Raw genomic sequence first — 11,802 nt, 5'->3', positions numbered from 1 at the left:
CAAGTCGAAGCACCATGCAGATGCTTTAACCCTTTAGCAAATTGTTCAGCCAAATGTAATGCTTATTTATTCACGTTCATTTGAATTCATTATGCATTATCTCGTAGCTTCGGGATTTTGATGACGTGATTGCTTATTTTGAGAATGACATAGTCAGGTAGGTATGCCAGTTTGGATTTGACCAGTTTGGAGCAGATGTGATCAGTTTAAATGCTAAAGAGTTAACGGAATAATAGTTGATGCCTTCCTAGATTGTGAAAGAATAAAAATTGTGAACAACTTCGTATTTTTCTGGGTTTTTTTTATTATTTGAAGTGGGCGCTGATTTTAAATATGAAAGTGGAATCAAAAGATAACCGACTAATTGGCAGTAAACTGACTGGATAGGATCTATACTTGGATTTAACTATTGCTACCAACACATGGTTTGCTAAAGAATGTTTTTTTCGTTGCACTACGTGGTCGTAAAGCTTGGACGTTTCTTATGGTTGACTGCGGGAAAATCGATAGTTATAGTATTATCATGGAATGTTTCACGTTCCATCAACAGCCGGATTAGCGAAGGTAAATATTTTGGTTAGAATAGGAAGTAGGCGGGCAAACAGAGAAATTAGACCATTGGCTCAAGAACAGGGAAAGTAGGGGGTGCAAGCGCACCCACTAAAGTTTTTGAGGGACATTGAAAACGCTTTGAACATCCTCCTGAAATACGTCATCGCGAAGACGAACGAACTTGGAAACTGTTTTAGACTGATATAAAGCATTACCATTATTGGGTTTATCTGATTTGAGTGATATACAAATATAATAATAATGATGAGGATGATGATGATAATGATGATAATAATAATAACGATTATCATTATTATTATTGAGTGAGAGAGCAGTGCATGCCATCAAAGTGACACTGGGGTAAAAATATACGAAGCCCAGTATACTCATCATGACTACCCGACTGATAAAGGTACACCTGGCACATGCATCACAATCATATGTGCGTGACATGGTGATCTCATATCAAGATAAACAGCACATGACCTTGCAGGTGGGGCCCAGTTAGAATTTTCTTCAGGTCGAGTAACCCATCCCGCTCGAAAGGTACATGAATAAGGATTGTTTAAGAATGTTGAACAAAACACCCATGTTTCCAAAGGTGAATTATCCAAACATCTAAAAATTCCTTTCAACACACGGCTATGATGCTCCCCCACTGCTTCTGCTTGTGATCAGAGATGCACATATCGTCAGCCATTAAGGGACATGCTCAACTGGTTAAGGTCAAACAACTGACAAGCAAATCTGTGGTATTGAGCAGAATATTTGCTGTAGCCCATCTTTTATACTAAGACAAAACAACAACAACAATAATAATAACAACAATAATAATAATAATAATATAATAATAATAATAATAATAATATTATTATTATTATTATTATTATTATTATTATTATTACAATTTTCGTTTTGATATTATGATTGAAAATATTGACCTTGTTTGTAAAAAAGTTTAGACCTGGGTTTGCATCTCTAAGCAAATTTCGTTCCTGCATTTATGAACGTGTATCTACCAACAGGAATTTTGCAAGGCGGAACTTTCGGGTCCCAAGAAGAGGATGCTTCTCTCAAAATACAAGGGAAACTGTGTGTGTATTTTTTTTATCAGATAATCAACTCTTTTATAGGCCCTGCTTATATGTTGCAGTCATGAAGTATAAGCATGATTTTAGACATTTCCACGTCCATAGTGATCGGAATAGTTTATAAATGATGTAAGGAGGAACTGGCTGGAAGGAAGAAGTAAAACAAAACCGGAGAGTTAATAAAACAATCTGTTTGTGGCAAACGATCATTGTAAGAGCTGGATATTTACAACTGAGATAGTGTCAGTCGTTATTTTGGCTAAAGTGACGTTTCAATCGACAAGATGCTTAGGGATTCGGATCTTTTCGGTTTGAACGGCAGTTTTTTCTAGCGGTGTCATATGAAATTGTCACCCATAATTATGACCCTAGTGTCAACCTATTGCATTTCAATCTGTTTTAGGGTTAGGGTTAGGGTTGGGGTGGGGGAAGGGCATCTTTTTTTCTTCACATATGTAAATAAACCCAATCTGTTTCTTAAACGAGGGACATATTCATACGGCACAGAATGTTTTTTTACCTCAATGGACGTCATTGATTGGTTGAAATTGCAGAAATTGAAGAAAAACAACAACAAATATCTTACAAACAATAGAATTTTCTCAATAAATCCAAGAGAAAAAGATGTTTTATAAACACATTCTACCAGTATATGAAACGAAGTTTAAAATTTTTTAGTTACCTAGAATTTATGTTAAAAACTGCCGTTCAAACCGAAAAGATCCAGGGATTCTTACAAAAAAGTAATAAATGTAGAGGCATCAGACAAAAAGACGAACGTCTGAAGATGCGTAGACATAAGAGCATATACCGAGTGATATGTAGTAGTAGGGGAGACGGAAAATAGACACATACAAACTCATGCACAGACACGCAAACACACCACATACGTATAGACAAAATACAATTGCCTGAAATATATACGGGAAAATAGAATTAACATTAAAACCACTAAAATGACAACACTGTGTTAGTTCATGATTCCTTAACGAATGATTTATTCCAAAAGAAAACAGTTTTTTTTATTTATTGTCATACAACCTAAAGTAATCGCAGGATCCATTATGGAAAACACTGGAAAATTATAATTAAAAAAAAACGACAAAAACATTCTGTAAATTACACGCACAAGTTTTTGTGTAACATGAGATTATTACGTCAAACAGTTAATACGCGAAGCGTTTTTAAAGCAGACTATATGTTGTCGAATCTCTTCGAATCTCATTGTATCTGGTCGTAACCACTGGACAATTTGCAAGATGGCAGCAATCACGGTTGATTAGTTTGTTTGGTTAATTGGTTAATCAGTGGTGGTAATAGTGATGTGAGTGGTAGTGGTAGTGGTAGTTGGGAGGAATGTAATGGTTCAGTGTCGTTTATTGTCACTCAAGCTCAAGTATTTTGATTGGTTGCTCGGGTCTCTTTATGTGGATCGCTTACCTCGCGAAGGTATGAATGTGTTGTGTAAAGACGCCCGCCTTTCGTAGTTCTCCTTTGGTGAATCTGTAATAATAATAATAATAATAATAATAATAATAATAATAATAATAATAATAATAATAACAACAATAATAATAATAATAATAATAATAATAATAATAATAATAATAATAATAATAATAATAACGAAAGTTTATAGTAACAACAACGATAATAATAATAATAATAATAATAATAATAATAATAATAATAATAATAATAATAATAAAATAATTCATAATAATAATAATAATTGTTTCAAATTTTGGCAGTCAAGGCAAGAAGTTTTAGGGGAAGAGGTTTATCAATAACATCGCCCCAAATGTTCAACATGTGCTTATTTTATCGACCTCGAAAGGATGAAATGCAAAGTCGACCTCGGTGGAATTTGAACTCAGAACGTAATTTTGGCTGACGAGCTAAGTATTCTGTCCGCTCACCGCCTCGACCCAGTTAGAGTGCTGAAAAAACTGCGCAACGCAAAGGTGACAATTGTTCCTGTGGTTATTGGTGTACTTGGCAAAACACCCAAGGTTATGCATCGATCGAAAGCATTTTGGCCGCACACAAACCATTTTAATTGGGTAGATATTTATTAGCGACAGAGGCAATATTAATACTGAGAGATATTCCTACAAATACAAGGATGTAGAACAAACTATACTGCGGCAGTTATCATGAGAGAAACTCTGATATTGGCTTTTGATATAAACAAGTGTTTATATCAAAATATGATATTTTGTTCCGAAAGCCAATATAAAAGTTGCTGTTATGATAACTACGGTATCTGGTGGCTAATACAAATATTAAGTATCCTTGCTGTTGGCCTGCATTAATACATACTGCAACACAGTGACATCAGTGCCATATGAATCAGAAACAAGTTGCATCCTCTTTTCTACTGGACAGGCGAGAAGAGGCAATGGTGCAGCACAAGCAAAAGGAATCTATGATCCATACTTCTGAATAGCAATCTTGTCTGGAAGCTCCATGTGGATTTGGAGAAAATACTCTTGTTCCCAAGCCACATCGTAATAACGAAGCAACGTCCCAAATCTATGATGTGGTATGATTTGACGAGAATATACAGATTCTTGAGGTGATGGTGTTTTTCGGAAGACATGTAGGCGTGGCTGTGTAGTGAGAAGTTTGCTTCCCAACCACATGGTTTCGGGTTCAGTCCCATTGCGTGGCACATTGGTCATATAAAAAATGGGACGAGAAAGGAATAAATTATTATGTTATGAGTTCCATTACTTTACAGCTGTTTCAAATAAAATTGTACTTCATGTTTGAAACTCCGATGAAGTTATAAGGTGATACTCGAGAACTTCAGCTACGAGTGTATTGCATTTTATAGCAGAAACAGGTGTAAGCTAATGAACTTCATAACATAATTGTTTATTCCTTTGTCATCCTATTTTCTTATTACTGCTCTGTACTCGATTAACGCCTCGTTCTGAAGAATATATATATGCTCCTAACATCAGGTCATTACTATCGCAATGCCTAAGTGGAATATATATATATATATATATATATATATATATATATATATATATATATATATATGTATGTGCGCGTGTATATATATATATATGTAGGTATGTATGTATACAATTTAGAGAAAAACCTCTATTAATTCAATAATGAAAGATGTTATTCACACCATATAGAAAGCATGTACTATAAAAAACCTTATTCTAGAAATCAATAAAGTACAAAAACAGTAAATAGTAAAAAGTAGTAAAAAGACTTTGTCTTGTATTATATTAATACCAAAATTACCTAAATAAAACTTATCATAATTCTTAATGTTAGGTTTATTATTATAAAAATAATAGGAATCATTTATATTATAATCTTTTATATTATAATTATATTTAGAATTATTAAAGAATTTATTATGTATATATATATATATATATATATATATATATATAACCAAGAAAAAATCTTAATTGTTTTACTGAAATTATATATATATATATATATATATATATATATATACACACACATCTGTGTGAGTCTCTGTTTCTGTTTGTCACCCAACTGGTGTTGTTTTGTTTACATCCCTGCAATATAGCGGTTCAGCAAAACAGAACAACTGAATAAGTACCAGACTTAAAAAAAAACTACTGGGGTCGATTTGTTGCATTAAATCCTTCAAAGTGGGGCCCTCTGTGGTCGCAGTTCAATGACTGGGACAAGTAAACCCGATAAAAGAAACTTGCAAGGAAAAGCCTAAAATATGAAGGGATTAGGGAGCTGTATGAAAGAGAAATATGGGCAGTATACAGGGCTCCTAGTAGAGCCGCGATATCACAGGTCTGTAGTTATATCTATGATGTCCTACCCGGTCGATATTCTATTTCGGAAGGATAAGAAAACAGGGATTCAAGAACTGCAGAGGGAAGCAGAGAGCGCTTCATCAAGGATATGGCGAAGGTATGTAAAAGAAGTCGAGAACACGAAATAAGTCCACCGAAAGGAATAAAGCAAAATACTCGCTGCATGGTGGGAGGAAATGTACGGCTTTTGGTTAGGCTTGCTGGATACATAATTAAGAATTGGAGGGAAAAGTGAGCTTAAATGTGGTTCATAAGAGATCAGATTTTCAGTGAGTTTTCGCCATCACTGTAAAGGTGATATTATTGACAGTCAACATCTCCAGTTGACAGCCAATAAAGAGAATGTCCAACTATAATGTAAAATATGGATACGTTATACCAACCGGTAGGCTTGTTAGAAATACCACTGAAATATATCTCTGAAATGGAATTTAACCAATCTCAAGATATAAAAGAAGGAACGACGCATTCAATAACGTAGTTCTCCGTACATTATGTATAAAAGGCGCGTGGCTTAGTGGTTAGGGCATTCGGTTCACGATTGTAAGGTAGTGAGTTCGATTCCCGGCGACGCGTTGTGTCCTTGAGCAAGACACTTTATTTCACGTTGCTCCAGTCCACTCAGCTGGCTAAAGTGAGTTGTACCTGGAACTCAAAAAGGTTAGCCTTGTCACACTCTGTGTCACGCTGAATCGCCCTGAGAACTACGTTAGGAGTACGCTTGTCTGTGGAGTGCTCAGCCACTTGCACGTTAATTTCACGAGAAAGCTGTTCCGTTTATCGTATCAGCTGGGAACCTCGCCGTCGTAACCGACGAAGTGTTCCATATATAGACGGAGAAAGTGGTTGGATGGTCACGACTGGAATGTCCTGAGAAGCGACAGTCACGTTGAAAAATATTATCCTAGATACACAATGTTTAAAACAAATAAAATAATAATGTACTTGATCATAGGTTATCCCGGTCAGAACTAAGCCGGTGCTAAACAACAACAACAGCAGCAGCAGTGGCAGTAGCAGCAGCAGCAGTGGAGGCACAATGGCCCAGTGGTTAGGGCAGCGGACTTGCGGTCGGAGGATCGCGGTTTCGATTTCCAGACCGGGCGTTGTGTGTGTTTATTGAGCGAAAACACCTAAAGCTCCACGAGGCTCCGGCAGGGGGTCGTGGCGACCCCAGTTGTACTCTTTCGCGCCAACTTTCTCTCACTCTTTCTTCCTGTTTCTTGTTCCCGACTTCCTACGCAACTGCTGAGCCTGGATGGGCATTCATCCATCCGTCGATGCTCTCGGTGTCGGGGGTGTTGACCTGCTTTCTCTTCTGCGGGTCTTACGAATAGCAAAGGACCACGTTTCGGATTTCTCCCATCTTGCGAGCTCTGGGACGAAGACCGTTCGCTCAACAGCAACAGCAGCAGCAGCAGAAACAGTAAATAGGATCATCAGGAACATCACTAAAGGTTATATGATTTCGTTTCTTCCTATCAGTTTTTCATTTTTTTTTTTTTGGATAAAATATTTTTGGAAACATAAAGAAATTATTTCGTGTAGTATAGCTTTAAAACTGATGTATAAACAACACACCCACAAAATCCATCCTCTCTTTCTTTCTTTTTTCCTTTCGTTTTCATTTTCGACAGATGAAAACAATATGGAAGTTCAAACAGGGTCAAACAACCCATCAGAAGACCAGAAGAACATTCTAGATGCAGTTTGCTGATTAAACTTATTATTGACGTCAGAAGGAGAAACTACAAAAACAACAACATCAATATATCACCAGAACCAGCACCTACAACAACAACAACTTCAATAACAACAACAACAACAGTTGCAACATCATCATCGTTTTCAACAAGAACAACAACACGAACAGTAATGACCGAAACATCAATAAAGGAATTTATGTTTTTGCTGTGTTCACATTCTATTGATCTTTAGCAAACAGGGGTGAGAGTGACTATGTATGTCTTTCTCCCTTTGACCCTTCTCTGTCTTTGCTTCCCTCTCTCTCTCTCTTTCTAACTCTTTTTCTCGATATCTATCTATCTATCTATCTATCTATCTATCTATCTATCTATCTATCTATCTATCTATCTATCTGTCTGTCTGTCTGTCTGTCTGTCTGTCTGTCTGTCTGTCTGTCTGTCTGCCTGCCTGTCTCTCTCTCTATCTATCTACCTTTCTGTCTTTCTATTTATCAATATGTGCGTATATACATGGTTATACACATGCGCGTGCACACACACACATATATATGTATATATATATATGTATATATATATACATATATGTGTATATATATATATATATATATATTTATATGTATATATGTATATAATATATATATATATATATACATGCACATATATACACATACACATATATACACATGCACATATACGAACACACATACATAAACAGAAGCACATGCACACAATTATATATCACATATATTTAATTGACTTGTATATCAGAATGATCATGTTAGATTGATTTGTAGTGAAAGTGAACGTTACAAAAATATGCCAGATCCCGGGTCACTCTCTCATTTAGATCAGCTGCGTTCCTAAAACGGAACACTCAGCTTGTCTCGTTAATATGACAATATTTGCCGGAAACTGTCAGCTTATTTTCTTTCAGATTGCAAAAATTCTAGCTTCAAGATAAGATTGCATGAACTTTAAACCATTTTGGGTAAATATTCATTATAAGAGTTTTTTTTTGTTTTTAGTTTTGTTTCTCCGTCGCATCTCTTCCCCTAGGAATGTTCGTCACTTGTTACTGCTGCTTACATACGTAATATCCAGCTATATTTGTTTCTTCATCATTCTTCTCTAATTGTGAAATTGGTAGCACAAAGCCAAGAAACTGATAAATATTTTGGATTCCCACAAATATCTATTGGAAATTGATATTTCCAAATACGTTCCCTTGCTAATTTGCAGAAATAAATTCTCACCCCCCCACCACCTCACTTCTTTTCTTCTTATAGCATTTACTGAAATGAATTATGGGAATCCTAACCAACCTTCAATGTTCATTTCCATTTGTAATGCATATTTATCGTCTAAATATGGAACCGTCAAATGAATCATAAATAGAAAGGAAGTTTATAGATCTTTTAGTAAACCAAGTTCGCATCACAGCTTTCATTTTTGGCTGAAGTCATATAACATTATCAATTCTTATTAGTTTATTCCCTTAGTCAGGATGGGAGGCACAGTGTCTATATCTCTTTTGAGATTGGTGGGAGATAAAGAGATTATCTACAGATCGGAGGAAGAAAACGGATCCTGCTAAAAGCACCAAAAGGCCTGGTTGCGGTTTGAAGCTGGGTGATGGATTATGTCTACCACCTATGAAACAAAAGTCTCTTGAACGGGCTTCCATACAGTTTCCGTTTATATAAGGGGAATCGTAAACTTGGTGGAGGCATGACATTGTAAAATTCAAAATTTCCTCCCAGTAATTTTGTAATTTTAAACAACCTCGAACCAAAGTAAGAATCTCTACGTGGTTGCTTTAACTCCTAGACATAGAGGCTAAATCTCCCTCAGATCCTCATATTCCTACCCCAACCGCGAAAAGGAATATCCTTCCGGATGGGATTCCGTCTATCAAATTTTACTATGTTTGTAAAAATTTACTTAGTAAAGGTATAAACATAAGAACATCTAAACTTTCCCGTTAGCAAATATGTGATCTTAAAGTATTCGAACCAAAGAAGGAACTTCTATGTGGTTGCTTCAACTCCTAGAAATAGCAACTAAATCTTCCTCAGGTCATCACAGCCAACCGTCTTAAAAAAGGAAAAGAAAACTCTAAATCACGTAGTCCTAGAAATATTATGTATGAAAAAGAAAATAGCATAGCTGGACATCCCTGCCTCATCGGACTGCTCTATCATGTCTAACTCGAAGCTAAATGGCAACAACAACAACAGTAGTAGTAGTAGTAGTAGTCTTATCGATACGGCTCTCTTAGACTTCTGTGACTTCATAAGCATCAAAACTTATTTCTGACACCCCATACCCCCCCACACAAGTAACAGAAACACCCACCCCCACCAATTACGTCTCATTCATCAAATTCACTTAACTCTTTGGTTCACCTCGCCAGCATGAGCCGGTGTCAACCAAATATACATCCCCTTTTGTCACACGATCCCGCTCTTTCCTTTGCTAAAATTTATATGATTACATCAACCGAGAGAAAGAAAATTATACGAGAGACTAAATACTTAAGACATGAATATTATGTATTCTAAATGCTATAAAAAAAACAACAAAGAAATGTAGTAGTAGTAGTAGTAGTAGTAGTAGTAGTAGTAGTAGTAGTAGTAATTGGCTTGTATTAATGGAAGTTTAACAATCAGCTGACACGTTCGTTGTAACCCCTGCAGTGTTCAGCTAAAAAATGACAAACAATTAATCAAAAGAGAAGGAAATCGTTCTTCTTTCTCGCTAATTTATTGGCTTTTTTTGATCTTAAAATTTTATCCTTCTTAATTACAATTTTTACAGCACTGTAACTGAGGTGTTTATTTGTATACGTAAAGTGTGCATTTGTGTGTATGCGTGTGTGTGTGTGTGTGTGTGTGTGTGTGTGCGTGTGTGTGAATACATATATATATATATATATACCCACACATTTATATATATATATATATATACCCACACATTATATATATATATATATATATATATATATGAATAAAAATGGAGTTAACGCAGGTTTAAACAAGTATTTTTACTTTCTACACATGTTTCGAAAATTCCACTGATACTATTCAAAAGAATAAATGGTATAAACAATGCAATCTTCTCTTCGGGAAAGTGTATATATCTTTACTTGTGAGATTTTGCTGCCCTGGTAACTATTTATTTATTTTTCCGTGTTAATTGTTAACAAGGTAAAAATACACTCATCTATATATATATATATATATATATATATATATATATATATATATTATATATATATATATATATATATATGTTATGTATGTATGTAATGTATGTATGTATTATGTATGTATGTATACACACATGCACGCACATGCGCACACACACAGAGACAGACATATAAATGTATGTTTATTCTTCATCTACATTCATTTGATTCAGTCATTGAGTAACGACCATGCTGTAGCATCACCCTGAAAACAAGCACTTACACAGATACACACACATAGTTACATAAGAGAAAGATGCAAGGAGGCACTTTAGAGAAAGCCAAATATTAATAGACCAGGAGCACCAATACAGCAACATACATACATACATACATACATACTACATACATACATACATACATACATACATACATACATACATACGTACGTACATTAATGAATCACAAAAGAACAGGATTAACGTGATCACTTTCATTAACTTACAGCTATTTCTCTTAATTATATCTCCTTGGAGTTATTAAAATGAAGTTAATTTCTCCAGCTTAGCTATAGGATGTTATACAGTCACTCAGTTCTGAATGCACTGCTCCTTGTAGCAGAAACAGTCGTAAGCTACTGAAGGTGATTACGTAAATTTTGCCTTTCTGACGCTCATCAATTTATGTGCGTGCGTGCGTGAGTGTGTGTGTGTGTGTGTGCGTGTCTGTGTGGGCGTGTTTGTCTTTGTGTGTGTTTGTTTCCCACCGCCACGTAACAACCGGTGTTGGTGTGTTTACATTTCCGAAACATTAGCGGTTCGGCAAAAGAAAGCGATATAATGTTTCAAGCTTATAAAAGAAGTACTGGATCGATTCATAGGACTAAAGTTTCATCAAGTAAAAAATAATGTATGTGTGTGTGTGTATATATATATATATATATAAATGTATATATGTATATATATATATATAAATGTATATATGTATATGTATATCTATCTATCTATCTATCTATCTATCTATCTATCTATCTATCTATCTATCTATCTATCTATCTATCTATATTAATGTATATATTTGAAGGTCTTTCAGAGACCATGTTGGGAAGGCACCATTCATCCTCAATTAGCGGCTATGGACAAATGCTTGCAATATCGTGAACTTTAATAAAAGTATCCTCTATATCAAATGATTGTGTTAAACCACAAGAGCCAACATCGCCTTCTTTCAAACGAAATGTCCCCGTTACACAACAGATCCGATGAGGCGGCAGATAAAGCCGTCAGCATAATGTGATTTCAAAAAGTTCTCCTAAATAAAACTATCCAATAGGTTTCCTCAAACGTCAGCGTGTCAGGACATACCAAATGAACGTTCATATTTAAGAGGTAGCATGTACTTCCTGAAACTGCCATATTTCGATGATATATAAATGG

The 11,802-nt window shown here is 35.3% G+C and overlaps 1 long non-coding RNA gene across 1 annotated transcript; it reads right to left on the bottom strand.

Moving 5' to 3' along the window:
• Window positions 1–2,632: 2,632 nt before the first annotated feature.
• LOC118761714 lies at window positions 2,633–8,211 on the bottom strand. Its single transcript, XR_004997583.1, has 2 exons — window positions 8,160–8,211; window positions 2,633–3,146 (listed from the first exon to the last, which is right to left on the bottom strand). It is a non-coding gene; the product is annotated as an uncharacterized LOC118761714 (long non-coding RNA).
• Window positions 8,212–11,802: the final 3,591 nt, after the last annotated feature.

This window comes from Octopus sinensis, unplaced genomic scaffold (genome assembly GCF_006345805.1).
Source record: "Octopus sinensis unplaced genomic scaffold, ASM634580v1 Contig16745, whole genome shotgun sequence".
In the NCBI taxonomy this organism is placed as follows: domain Eukaryota; kingdom Metazoa; phylum Mollusca; class Cephalopoda; order Octopoda; family Octopodidae; genus Octopus; species Octopus sinensis.
This window is presented reverse-complemented; position numbering and strand designations above follow the sequence as displayed.